Source organism: Cervus canadensis, chromosome 11 (genome assembly GCF_019320065.1).
Source record: "Cervus canadensis isolate Bull #8, Minnesota chromosome 11, ASM1932006v1, whole genome shotgun sequence".
Taxonomy (NCBI): domain Eukaryota; kingdom Metazoa; phylum Chordata; class Mammalia; order Artiodactyla; family Cervidae; genus Cervus; species Cervus canadensis.
The window spans coordinates 42625304-42640259 of NC_057396.1; the positions used below are offsets into that span (position 1 = coordinate 42625304).

The 14956-nt window shown below is 36.9% G+C and overlaps 1 protein-coding gene across 2 annotated transcripts in view; it reads left to right on the forward strand.

Annotated features, from left to right (window-relative positions):
- The first annotated feature begins 510 nt into the window (after positions 1 to 510).
- Positions 511 to 14956, forward strand: part of LOC122449830 (interferon-induced very large GTPase 1-like) — a 54034-nt gene continuing 39588 nt past the window's right edge. Inside the window, exons 1-2 of one of the 2 annotated variants that reach the window (XM_043481873.1) lie at positions 511 to 647; positions 12605 to 12674. The gene's annotated coding sequence lies outside the window, so the exon portion shown is untranslated. The remainder of the gene's footprint in view (positions 648 to 12604; positions 12675 to 14956) is intronic. The other variant, XM_043481874.1, reaches the window with a different exon arrangement.

Consider the following 14956-nt stretch of genomic DNA (forward strand, 5'->3'; position numbering starts at 1 on the left):
TGTCTCACTATAAACACACAGTATGCTTTTAAGAATTTAGCTCATGGTAGTGTTGAATCATCCACATCAGCTAATACAGTTTTGAAACTTTGTTAATTTTCAACCACATAGCTAGAACAGTAAAGCAGTTAAAGCCAAGTTCCCTGAGGAAGACATTCTAATGCACCCTTGCCTCTTTTCTGAAATTCTTTCCCTATCCTGTTTCTCCCATGTTCTTTATCTGGTGCTCACCCCAGGCCACCATAAATAAACATGCACACACACCGCTCCCCCCGAACATTAGTCTTCCATTTGGAAAAACCTTAACACCCAGGAATCACAATGTAAACATAATTATAAATCACAATTATCTAATCATAATTATATAAATAAATATAAATCACAATTATAAATGAATGAATGAATAAATAAATAAATAAATGAGTAGGATTCCTTATAATCAGCTGACTTTTTAAAACAGGGGGAAAGAAAACCAAAAATGAAACCAGTTTTTCACTTCCTGCTTGCTCTTTTACCACAAAAGGAGCTGAAGTCTAGGCTGCAGATTTCAATAAGCAAACTGCCAGACTCGGGGAAGGACCTGCTCTGCTTTCTCCCTCATCTCTCTGGAGCAAACTGAAGACAGGAGCTTGGCCTCAAGGAGACAGGTAAGTGAAGGAGAAGGAGAGAAATGGGTAGACAAGAGAGATACAACCACATGCTCAGAGACTAAAATAAAAACAGAAATTGACGGAAACGGGAATAGGGACAGTCAGAGATCAAGGCAGATTAAGGCATGATGAGAACACAAATATGAATCTAACATTCTCCTTGTTCCAATAAACAGCTCCAAATCTGAGGGAAAGGGAGGACATTATCAAAAGAGACAAGCAATTTGGTAATTTCTATCATCAAATAAAAATAAAACTACACTTACATAAAAAGAGACTTCAGTTGAAAGGATTATTTAAATAAAGGGAAAGAGACTATTGTAACAGAGAAAACAATTCAAACAGAACTGCAAGCATCTCAAAGGACAGGCAGAAAGGAATTTTCTTTTGTAGGGAAGGGTCAACAGGCTAGAAAGAACACAGAATAGAAGGTGTGTATAAAAGGAAATATTTTTATTCTTAGGAGAGTTCATTAAGGAGGGGTTGTTTGCTGGATCAGAACAATGATGGGTCAATCTGAAGGGGGCTAAAAAGAAGAGAGGTTTAATTAATGTTTAGTTTCAAACACTCCAATTGATCAGGGGGACAAACAGCTCAGTGAAAGTTTTATGAGGCAAAGAATGGAATTTAAACAGTCTTTGTCTGATGGTATATTTAAAATAAGTAACCAAGAAAGATCTATTGTATAGCAATAAAGAAAGAGAGAAAGAAAAGCAGTTAATTTTTAAAAAGGGGGTCTGTGTCTGGCCTCCTTACAAGTAACAGAGGAACACACAAATGAGTCTTACCTAAGTCATATACAAAAAGGTGGCTCTTTGCAGTAAGTTAATTCTCAGAACACAAAAGGTTGCATGGATTTCTTTTAACCATCACTGCTTTCCAAGAGCAAAGGACTCATGAAAAGTTGAACTTTACTATGACTCATGTAAGTAAGAGGTGCTATGGTAAATACAGAGAAGAAGGGAACTAACTGGACCTGGAAGAATAAAGGAAGGCTTCACAAATAAGGAGAATTGGGTTAGGAGTATAGTGTCCAGGGAAATGCTCATCAAATATAATATTTTGCTGATCTAATATTTGAATTGATATAAAACAGATTAACAGGACAAAGATAAGTTTAATTACATACTTACAGAATCCCCACCAAGACTCAAAAGAAGGACTGAAAATTGAGGCATATATACCATCGCAAGCTAAGGAGAAGGCAGTAGGGGTCTGGGGCTTCATAGAGGAGGGAGACAATTAAGAAGATGGGCAAAGCAAATGATTGGTAAGCAAACGTTTGAGATGCTGTGCAAATATGTCTTTCTGATAAAAAAGCTGTCTCTGGTAATAGCTCTTTCTGGTACAGTGTTAGTTGCTCAATCCCTCCTACTCTTTGCTACCCCACGGACTGTAGCCCACCAGGCTCCTCTGTCCATGGAGTTCTCCAGGCAAGAATACTGGAGTGGGTTGCCATTTCCTTCTCTGAGACTTTCTGGTACAGGCCCTCTATATAATTCTGTTAGGCAGTTCAAGGAGAGGTGAAAAAGCTTTTCCTGAGTCTGCTGGGTCTTAATTGCCTTCTGCTCAGAACAATCCACATGTCAAAGTGAGATTTGGAGGTAGCAAGTTCTGCTCCACCTCAACATACAGGGTTAAAAAAACTATGAGATTGACGAAAGATGACAGAGTACAGCTTTTAAGGGAAGAAAGTGAATTAGAAGTTTGGAAAAGGAAAAAGAGTGGTTGTAAAAAAAACTGGGTTGGGACTTCCCCTGGCAGTCCAGTGGTTAAGACTTCGCTTTTTGAGGTTTGATCCCCAGTGGGGGAGCTAAGATGCCACCTGCCTTGGAGCCAGGAAACCAAACCATAAAACAGAAGTAATATTATAACAGAAGGCTCAGACAGTAAAATGTCTGCCTACAACGCTTCAGACCTGGGTTCAATCCCTGGGTCGGGTAGATCCTCTGGAGAAGGAAATGGCAACCCACTCCAGTACTCTTGCCTGGATAATCCCATGGACAGAGGAGCCTGGTAGACTACAGTCCATGGGGTCACAGAGTCGCACACAACTGAGTGACTTCACTTCACTTCAAAGAAAAAAAGGGGGGACTGGGTTGATTGTTGCCAGATTGTGAGGGGGATTGAATGCTACGGCCAAGTAATTTGATCATATCATAAGCCAATGAGGACTTCTCGAGTGTTGTAAACAAGTTAATGACTTACCTATGAGTTTCAGGATGCACTATGAAAGGTGGGCCATACAAGGATAGAGATACAGATTCGAGAGCTCCTTATACAGAGCAGTCAAATAGCGTAAACTAATGCCCGGCATTTGATAGGTAACTAACAGGGACATAGTTTATGTGAAGAAGTAGGAAAAAATGGCTTCCAAGAAATAAAATTTACCACATCACCATTTGCCCATCAAAATGGAACCATACCCCCAAAGGCCAGAGTTAGGAATTCAAAATAAGTTTCTAACTGGATAAGCCACTCAGCACCATAAACCCAAGTCCAAAGAGGAGCTACAGAAATAGTAAAATCTACAATAGCAGGTAGAGATTAAGAGGCAAGCTAACATGTTGTTACATTGAGATATAATTCACATATAATATTAAACTGTGCAACATGATTCCATATGTGTATCTATTGCAAAATGGTAACACACAGCAAGCCTAGTAAACACCCATCACCACACAGTTATAGTTTACTTTTCCTTATGATGAAAAATTTTAAGGTCTTCTTAGCAACTTTCAAATCACATACTGTATTCTCAACTATAGTCATCATGCTGCACATAACATCCCCAGGACTCATTCCTTTCATAACTGGAAATTTCAGCCTTTGTACCTCCTTAACCCATTTTCCGTCATCCTCCCAAAACCTCTGGCAACCAGCAATCTCTTCTCTGTATCATTTAGCTTCTTTTTCGTTATGTTATGTTTTGTTTTAGCTTCCATATGTAAGTGAGATCATATGGTATTTATCTTTGTCTGACATTTTACTTAACATAATGCCCTCAAGAATGTTGTCACAAATGGCAGGATTTCTTTCTCTCTCTTTTTTTTTTTTCGCTGAATAATATTCCATTAGAAATGTACCACACTTTCTTTATCCATCCATCCATCAATGGACATTTATGTTGCTTTCAACTTTGGTTATTGCAAATAATGCTGAAATGAACCTGGTCAGGGATGGGTAGGATCTTTTCAAATTAGTATTTTCTTTTCCTTTAGATAAATACCCGGTGGTGTCACTGGTGGATCATGATATTTGATAGAAACTGGAAAAGGCTAGACGCTGCATAAAGAGCCTAAAGCAGCTCACGATTAGCAGCAGAGTCTTTGAACACATATTCTCTAACTACATGATCAAAAGCAATCTCAGGTTACTCTCCATCCAATTATCTGATTGTTTCTTTGCTAACACTTAACCTGAAATCATTTTCCTTCTCCAAATATTTTGAAGTTTATGGTCTGCCTCACTCAGGTAGAGGTAAACACTGTAAAGGCAGGGAGCTAACCTGCCGTATTCATTAGTCAACACTCAGTACCTAAAACGTTTCCCAGCATGCTGCAAGTCCTCAGTAAATACGTGCGAAATAAATGCTGACATTTAAAAAATTTTTACCAAACTTTCAATCAGCAGTACTTGTATGATCTCATTCACTCAGAGGCACATTATCATCCTGGGTGCAAGTGAGGAGAGATGGTCAACAAAGAGGAGCTCCCAGATTTAACAGGATAGAAAGCTGGAAAGGCTCCCTGGACTGGATAATTAGAATGTGAATATCAGGCTTCTAGACAACTTTTTCTAGAAAAAGGTGAGGGCAGAAGTGAAATTAAATAATAATAAGTGAATAGGATGCATTCAGCAATTTATTTCATCAACAAACATTTACTGAGCTAGAAGTGCTAAATTTGAAATTCCTTTTTGAGAAATCTGGCAATAAAAGAACTATAAAGAAAAGCTTATGGAGGAGGCAAGATCCACTCTATATTTAAACAAAATGGGAAGATGTGTGTTTTCTTATTCAAAGTGAAACAACCACAAAAGTAAAATACTCAAGATATTTTCGACCCAAAATAAAGAAAAGAAAAAGCCCAATGGGAGGTGAGTAGCAGCAGGATTTAGAGGACAGAGTTAGTATTGCAAAGAGGTTAGGGATGCCTCTTCCTTAGGGACCAGAGGGAAGAACACAAGAATGGATAATAGAGTCTTAATTTGAAGGTGACAATCTTTGAAGATGAGGAAGGTCTAACCACATAGCTTCTACACTCTATAGAAATGGAAAGGGATGTTACCAATTGTGAGAGGAGCCTCAACTAATTGCTCTCTTTGATGTAATCCCTCCTGCGTTCATAGACCCCTCTCAATGCTTCTGGACTATCCGTTCAAAGGACCTACTCAGTCTTTTTCGTATTTATCTCTCTAATCCCATTGTCTCGAAAAGTGCCTGGCACTTAAGAGTAGACCAGTAAGTGTAAATTATATGTAAAATTATGAAGATGAGTTGTTTGATTCTGGGAAGTGAAGAAGAGAATGTAAAAGAATCAAACTAGACTTTTTGGGGGCCTGAGACACTGGGAAGATGGCAATAGAATGGATGCGTTGAGAAAACAAAAGGCAGAAAGAGGTTTAAACAAGTTACTGGGTGCAAGCTGGGATGCACTTGTGTTCCACCTCAAGGGTCTCACCTGCTGGTAAGAAGTACAACTCTGTCCTAGGCTGTTCCCATGCTGCTTTCACATTCCCTTGGCACCCCAGGGATTCAACTTTTTTCATCAGTCTCCTTAGTAATCCAAAAACATCCTCTAAACACTTGGCTGCTCCTGGTTCAGGTCCCAGTTCAGTTTCTTTCTGTCCTCAAGACAATGCCTCATGTTTCAACTGTAGCTAAGGCATTTGCTACTAATCGCTAGGTATGTGAAGACAAAAATGTAAAAACCAAGGAAAAGGAAAAAAATCTTCTCTTGCTATGTGGTTTTAGAATGCTCCCAGAAGCCTCACTAGTCTAAAAGTAAATTAGAATATGGGAATAAAATGGTCTCAAGGAAGTCATGTCTAAGTGTAAGCATACACTATGTTCTCGCACTTGAAAGGTCCCACAGAAGATGGAATCATGTGACTTCCTCTATCCTAAACTTATTTTCTTATTTTATGTCAATTTTATTGAGAAATAACCTATGCACAAAAAAATGCATCCATTTAAGGTATACATTTGATGAATTTTGCCAAGTTGAAACCACTAAACCCCTGAAACCATTCCCATAATCAAACATAAAATATCTTCATTATCCCCCAAAATTTACAGTGCTCATTTGCAGTCTATTCCTCCCTCTGGTCCAGTCCCAGGCAATCACTGATATGCTTTGGGTTACTATAAATTAGTTTGCATTTTATATAAATGGAATAATACAAGAAGTATTCTTTCGTTGATGGCTTCTTTCACATAGCATAATAAATTTTAAATTCAACCATGTTGTTGCTTGTATGAGTAGTTATCCATTTCTATTATTAAGCAGTATTTTATTGTAAAGCGTATTTTGTTTAGCTATTGGATTGACCAGAAAGTTCATTCAGGGGATATTACACAAAAACCCGAAAGAACTTTTTGGCCAACCCAGAATCTACCTGTTTATGGACATTTTGAGTATTTCCAGTTTTTAACTACTATGCAAAAATCTACTATGAACTTCTATACACGAATCATCCTGTGGACAAGGATTTTTCATTCTCTTGGATAGATAATATAGAAGGGAAATGTGTGAGTCATATCGCATGTGCATGTTTCACAAGTGCCTAACAAGTTTCTGGAATGGTTACTACCAACAGTGAGGCACGTTCTAACTGCTCTACGTCCTTTCTGACACTTGATATCCTCAGTCTTCTTAATTTTAGCCTTTCTAATGAGTTTATTCTGTTTTCTCATCGCAGTTTTAATTTGAATTTCCCTAATGACTAATGATGTTGATCATCTTTTCACACACTTTTATGAAATCAGCTATTCAAACACTTTGCCCTATTCTTACTGCATTCTCTTACATATTATTGAACTGTAAGAGTCCTTAATAATTTGCAAACCAGTTTTTGTCAGATATATTCATTGAAAATATTTTCTTCCATTCTTTAGTTCGACCTTTAATTGTCTTAATGTAATTTTCAGAGAGCCAAATTTTTCATTTTGATTGTCTAATTAATCAGTTTTTTTACAGCTCATGATTTTAGCGTCCTAAGAAAGCTTTGGCCACTGCAAAGCCGTGAATAATAATATTTTTCACTCTTCTTTCATCCAGAAGTTTAATAGGTTAATTTTTACATTTAAGTTTTCATCTATTTTGAGTTATTTTGGGTGTGGTGTGATGAGCTATTTTGGGTGTGGTATAAAGCAGGATCAATGATCATGTTTTTTCCACATGGATATCCAATTGTCCCAGCACCATTTGTTGAATAGATTTTCCACTCCTCTGTGCAAATCAGTGTACTAGTGTATTTCTAGATCCTCTGTACTCTTCCATTTCCATTGACCTATACCTGTCTTCATTAATACCATCTTGTTCTTGGCAGCTGTATGTAAATCTTAAAATGAGACAATGTAATGACCTTTCTTTTTTTCATACACACCCAAACCACACATACATGTGCAATTTACTCAGGACAAAACAGTCACAAAAACTCCTACTTCTGAGAGAAGACATCTTGAGTTTGAATATCTCAAAGCTTCTTGACAATCTCAGCAAGTTGGAATTAATAGTATTCATGAACTTTAACAAGCTAGAGATCAATATAGATTAGAAAAATGAACAAATATCTGAACTTTTAAAACAGCTATGTCCTCAACTATATCCCTTCTACTGAATTTCGGCTAAATATGGCTGAGAGGCCTATTCTCCTCAGTCTTCCTCTTTAGAACCTGAGGTTGTGTAATAGAAAGGAAACTTTGAGTTAGGGGATGTCAGAGAAGATCTCTGAATATAAGTTATCTGATGTTCTTTTTCTGTCACATAGATGTCCACACAACTTCATCTGTGTTTTTCTTAGACAACAGGAAATTAAACAAAGAATTATGCTCTCCTTTTTTACAGGGGACAAGTCATTTAAATATAAGCCTAAGTTTACCTGCTAGTCTCTGAAAATCTCCATTTCCCAGTAGCCTGACCCTTACTCTAAAGAACTACAAGTATTTCTCTAGTCCTGTACCCTCAAATCTGTCTCAGACCGACCATGTTCAGGCATTTTAGCTCAGGAAATAACAAACAAGTTCTCAGGGGTTTTTCCGTATAAAGTCTGACATTATCTGCTTTCTGTTATGTGACTATGAAAGATTTGAGCCCAATAATCATAAAACATGTGCCTGTGACTTTACCCTAATTAGGAACAACACAGATTAACTTGACAGTCCTCCTGGGATGGAACAAAGACTGCTTTGGTCTTTTCTCCTGGTGTCTTTGATCTTTCCTCCACTGACCAATGACTTCTCAACCCATAGAGAAGATCATGCCATGAGATTAGAGTCTACCAGTATCTATAGTTTAATGAAGTATCACAAATTGACCACATAAGCATGCCTAGATGGAGTATTAGAACACTGCCCATATTCCAGAACAATCTCTCCTACTCTTAGCTACTTCTTATCATTAATCTACTTCCTAACAGTTTACACTAGTCATTACTCAGACTTGTGATATTACAAATTCATTTTGGCAGGTATTTATGTTTCTGTATATGCAATCATATTATATGTATACTTTTGTATTTGGCTTGTTTCAAAACTTAAAATTGTGAGATATACCCATATTGTTGTGTATCACCATGTTATTGTTTTTATTATTGTATGAATATGTCACTTTTTATTTACCATGTGACTGTGAAAGGACATCAGGATTGTTTCCAATTTTTTACTTTGATGAATAGTGGTGCTATGAACATTCTGGTGGATATGTCTTGATGTATGTCTACACACAGTTCTACTGGCACATACATAAGGATGAAAAACTTGACTTATACCTGTCACTTATTTACATGTACCCATAATTTCTTCCTTCGAATTTTTTCTTGTATACTTTTTTGATACCAATTGAGATTTCTTTATTTCATTTTATTATTTCATTAATTAGGATGATGGACAGAGAAGCCTGGGGGACTACATTCATGTGGACACAAAAAGTTGGACATGACTGAGTATGCACACACAGAGAGAAAAAGGAATCACCCTTTTATGTCATTACTAACTTTCATTCTTATCTGTCACATTCAAAAATAAATTTTTACCAGCTTGGTACATTTTCACTCTCATTACCACCAAACACACACACACACACATACACACATACACAGTATCCTCACCTATACCACCTCATCCTGTATTGAGCTAACTGGAATTTTTAAAGTTTTTATTGAAGTATAGTTGCTTCATAATATTGTGTTAGTTGCTACTGCACAGCAAAGTGAATCAGCTATACAAATACATATATCCTCTCTTTTCTGGACTTCCTTCCCATTTAGGTTACCACAGAGCACTGAGTACAGTTTCCTGTGCTATACAGTAGGCTCTCATTTGTTATCTATTTTATACAGAGTATGTATATGTCAGTGCCAACCTCCCAATTCATCCCATCCTCCCTTCCCCCTTAATACTTATGTATTTGTTCTCTACATCTGTGTCACTATTTCTGCTTTATAAATAAGATCTATGGCAATACTTTCAAATTCCACATATATACATTAATATATGATATTTCTTTTCTTTTCTTTTTTTTGACTTAATTTACTCTGTATAACAGTCTCTAGGTCCATCCTCTACAAATGACCCCATCTCGTTCTTTTTTATGACTGAGTAATATTCCATTGTGTGTATGTATCACACCTTCTTTATCCATTTCTCTGTTGATGGACATTTAGGTTGTTTCCATATCCTGGTTATTGTAAGTCATGCTGTAATGAACATAGGGGTGCATGTGTCTTTTTGAAATATGGTTTTCTTTGGGTAACTGCCCAATAGTGGACTTGCTGGGTCACTTTAGTTCTATTTTTAGTTTTTTAAGGTATATTTATACTGTTCTCCTTAATGGCTGTATCAGTTTACAATCCCACCAACAGTGCGAGGGGTTCCCCTTTTCTCCACACCCTCTCAAGCATTCATTGTTTGTATGAACTAGTGAGAATTTTCATTATAATTGTTTTTAATTTTTACCTTATACAGTAAAAATCATTTATACTAGTAGTGTTACTTTTTCCTTTACTAATTTGGTTGACAGATAATCTTAAGATCCAAATCATATACCTTAATATATTAAAAATAATGCTATAATATCATGTAGCAATACCATGCTGCTACTGGGAACTCTGACATCCATCTGCTTTGATTAATAAGATATCTGTTAAATAACCAAGACTGTTCATTTGTTTAATATTCAAACTCCTTACTATCTATTCTACGAATAGGAGAGGATTTCCAGGATCTATTAAACAGAGTTGTTTCTGTTGTTGTTGTTAACTTCATACAACATTGATCTAAATTTTCAACATGGACCATCAGGCCTACTACAGCTCTGGGAAATAGTCTATTTTTTTTCTTTGATAATTTCTGAAATTATCAGAAATTTCAGGTAATTTTTCTGACCATATTACACTCAGTCATATGTCAACAGCATGTCTGGATCTAGCCTACCTGTCTCCTTAAAAAGCTTTAAGGCTCTGCACAGACCTTTTCATTTCTTTATCCTTTGAAGTTAAAGTCTTAAAAAATTTAACTCAGTTGAACATTCCAGCACAGTAGTTGAATTTTCATGTGTATTCATTCCAATACTAAGACAGAAAAAATACTTCAACTGGAAACTAAGAAGTAAAGACAGTCAAATGATACATCATCATGTTCAGGCCAACAGAAATGGCAAATTTATTTTTTACACTCCCACCTTTTCTCCACTAAAAAATGTTTTCTTAGAATAGAGTTTTTTTCAAAATGTGATTTACCACTTGGCAGCATTTGTAAAATGAAAGTTGTGGTGTTTATAAAAACCATAGTTCCTGAGCAATAAGCTAGACCCTCCATGTCAGATTCTCTGTGAGTAGGGCTCGGAATCCACATTTTTAAATGCCCTCAGGTAATCATTATGCACTATAAAGTCTGAGGACAACTACTTTGAAAGATTAACTCATGTTTTTAACTTTAAATTGGTTTAAAACCAAGTCAAGTTCCATCAGTCAGAAGAGTAAGGACATTACAATCTTTAACACCTGCATTAATTTGCTGCAATTTCTGCATTTTTTGAATAGATTCCTGCCTTCTTTAAATCTGTCTCTATAGTTTGGCACTCACACAGACCAAAACTATACACTTTCCTGGTAACTCAAACAGTCAAGAAACTGCATGAAATGCAGGAGACCTGAATTTGATCCCTGGGTTTGGAAGACTTCTTGGAGAAGGGAATAGCGACCCACTCCAGTATTCTTCCCTGGAGAATTCCATGGGCAGAGGAACCTGGTGGGCTACAGTCCATGGGGTCACTAAGAGTCAGACACGACTATGAGACTAACATTTTCACTTCATTTTCATATGATAAGCAAGGTAGAGAAATCATTGATAAAATCTTTCTAGCACCACGAAGAATGGGTAAATAATCTACATCTAGCCCAAAAGTCCTTGACTGTAGGCAACAGCAAAGTAGACAGAACTAAAAGAATCTTTTCTTCTCCTCATCCTTCTTCCTACTACACATAGCTCTACTTCTCTTTCTTTGACACAACACCAGTACTAGCTCTGAGGCACACAAAGCTACAAAGAATGACTCACTGACATTGGAAACTATCAGAACAAGTGCCTTATATACAAGTGCTCAGATATACAAACTGTTTTATATGTATTTTTCTTAGAGAATAAGTCAGTGAAAGACAAAACAGGATCTTCAACAATGATATAGTTCTATGACTATGACTAGATCCTTGCTGGAGCTGACAAAGTTGATTTTTATGTGACTTCAAAGGATGTCTTCCCAGACACTCTGTTGGAGGTGGAAAGGAGAGATCCTGGTATACAACTTAATTGTAAAACTGATTTACTCTTGAGGAAAATACTAGTGTGTTCTGGACCTACATACACCTAGTAAAGGCCTCGGCATTCATCTTCAGCAGAGATCATTTTGTTAGGTTACAACAGATACCAAGGATTCAGTCTTTAGCAAGAATTAAATATATGGATTGATTTCCACATGACACTTTCTGTAGTCAATCTAAAATCTTACTTTTACCATGCTGCTTGGTGATCAAAGGTTGTGTCCATTGGGGTAAAAACCAATGCTCTCAAATCACAGGCAGATCATCTCCTAATGTGGGGCTATATCCATAGTGTGCCAGTTCCCTTCAGGGAAGGTAATCTTGAAAAATTCTGACACATTCAACTCCTACCCAACACTCAGCACAGTTACTCACACAGAATGAAGAATTACAGGAGCCTGACAGTATAACAGGACAGACAGACTCCCCAAATTTCCAGTGTCACAACAATATCTGTCCAAATCTGAACAGTGGAGACAATCATTGAGAAGTCTACCCTCCCCCCATGTTTCTTTGTGCCCTCGAACTGACAGCTCTGAGAATTCTAGGTCAGTAGGCTTAGTCTTAACATCTTAGAAGGAAAAAGCAGCTACAGCTACTGTCCTACATTTTTTGTTCCTTCCTAACCTATATAAAGGTCAATGACTATGGGATTTCAAACGCTAAAGAGGCCTTCTTTGGGTTACAATCTCTCACATCTCCTAAAGGAAAGCATCTCCCCATTTTGAGACAAGAAAATAATAGAATTGCTAAAACATTAGCAGAAAAGACACACAGCATCTCCATTAACTTTCAGTCTATACCAATATGTTGAAAGTTATTTTCCATGTTGCAGCAATTTCCATATTGCTATTTCCTATTATTTCCTAATTGGAAATTGCTATTTCCTAATATTGCCTATTACCTCATGGCAGAAGCTTCAGGAGATGGGAAGTCACTTCTGAAAGAAAACCTACAGGATCAGCGTTCCTGACTGCAGTTGTGGTATGTAGTTTCTAGTTAAAGTAAAAATCAAACAAACAAACAAACAAAACCTTGGCCTTAATTTAGACCCTTAAGTCTTTTTCTTTAAATAATCATATGCACATATATTTATTATTTTCTTTATACTTTTCCATAAGATAAATAACAATATGTATATGCATATTATTCTGTAACTTTTTCACTTTTATTATGTACTGAATGATATCCAAGACAAGGTACAGAGGATATGCCTTGTTACTTTCCTTTTTTTTTTTTCATTTATTTTTATTGGTTGGAGGCTAATTACTTTACAATATTGTAGTGGTTTTTGCCATACATTGACATGAATCAGCCATGGATTTACATGTGTTCCCCACCTGATACCCCCTCCCACCAACCTCCCCATTCCATCCCTCTGGGTCTTCCCAGTGCACCAGCCCTGAGCACTTGTCTCATGTATCCAGCCTGGGCTGGTGATCTGTTTCACCCTTGATAGTATACTTGTTTCACTGCTATTCTCTCAGAACATCCCACCCTCGCTTTCTCCCACAGAGTCCAAAAGTCTGTTCTGTTCATCTGTGTCTCTTTTCCTGTTTTGCATATAGGGTTATTGTCACCATCTTTTTAAATTCCATATATATGCATTAGTATACTGTACTGGTCTTTATCTTTCTGGCTTACTTCACTCTGTATAATGGGCTCCAGTTTCATCCATCTCATTAGAACTGGTTCAAATGAATTCTTTTTAATGGCTGAGTAATATTCCATGGTGTATATGTACCATAGCTTTCTTATCCATTCATCTGCTGATGGGCATCTAGGTTGCTTCCATGTCCTGGCTATTATAAACAGTGCTGTGATGAACATTGGGATGCATGTGTCTCTTTCAGATCTGGTTTCCTCGGTGTGTATGCCCAGCAGTGGGATTGCTGGGTAGTATGGCAGTTCTAGTTCCAGTTTTGTAAGGAATCTCCACACTGTTCTCTTCTCCATAGCAGCTGTACTAGTTTGCATTCCCACCAACAGTGTAAGAGGGTTCCCTTTTCTCCACACCCTCTCCAGCATTTATTGCTTGTAGACTTTTGGATAGCAGCCATTCTGACTGGCGTGTAATGGTACCTCATTGAGGTTTTGATTTGCATGTCTCTGATAATGAGTGATGTTGAGCTTCTTTTCATGCGTTTGTTAACCATCTGTATGTCTTCTTTGGAGAAATGTCTGTTTAGTTCTTTGGCCCACCTTTTGACTGGGTCATTTATTTTTCTGGAATTGAGCTGCAGGAGTTGCTTGTATATTTTTGAGATTAATCCTTTGTCTGTTGCTTCATTTGCTATTATTTTCTCCCAATCTGAGGGCTGTCTTTTCACCTTACTTATAGTTTCCTTTGTTGTGCAAAAGCTTTTAAGTTTAATTAGGTCCCATTTGTTTATTTTTGCTTTTATTTCCAATATTCTGGGAGGTGGGTCATAGAGGATCCTGCTGTGATTTATGTCAGAGAGTGTTTTTCCTATGTTCTCCTCTAGTTTTATAATTTCTGGTCTTACATTTAGATCTTTAGTCCATTTTGAGTTTATTTTTGTGTATGGTGTTAGAAAGTGTTCTAGTTTCATTCTTTTACAAGTGGTTGACCAGTTTCCCAGCACCACTTGTTAAAGAGGTTATCTTTTTTCCATTGTATATCCTTGCCTCCTTTGTCAAAGATAAGGTGTCCACAGGTACGTGGATTTATCTCTGGGCTTTCTATTTTGTTCCATTGATCTATATTTCTGTCCTGTGCCAATACCATACTGTCTTGATGACTGTGGCTTTGTAGTATAGTCTGAAGTCAGGCAGGTTGATTCCTCCAGTTCCACTCTTCTTTCTCAAGATTGCTTTGGCTATTTGAGGTTTTTTGTATTTCCATACAAATTGTGAAATTATTTGTTCTAGTTCTGTGAAAAATATCATTAGTAGCTTGATAGGGATTGCATTGAATCTGTAGATTGCTTTGGGTAGTAAAGTCATTTCACAATATTGATTCATCCAATCCATGAACACGGTATATTTCTCCATTTATTTGTGTCCTCTGATTTCTTTCATCAATGTTTTATAGTTTTCTATGTATAGGTCTTTTGTTTCTTTAGGTAGATATACTCCTAAGTGTTTTATTCTTTTTATGGCAATGGTGAATCGTATTGTTTCCTTAATTTCTCTTTCTGTTTTCTCATTGTTAGTGTATAGGAATGCAAGGGATTTCTGTGTGTTAATTTTATATCCTGTAACTTTACTATATTTGTTGATTAGCTCTAGTAATTTTCTGGTAG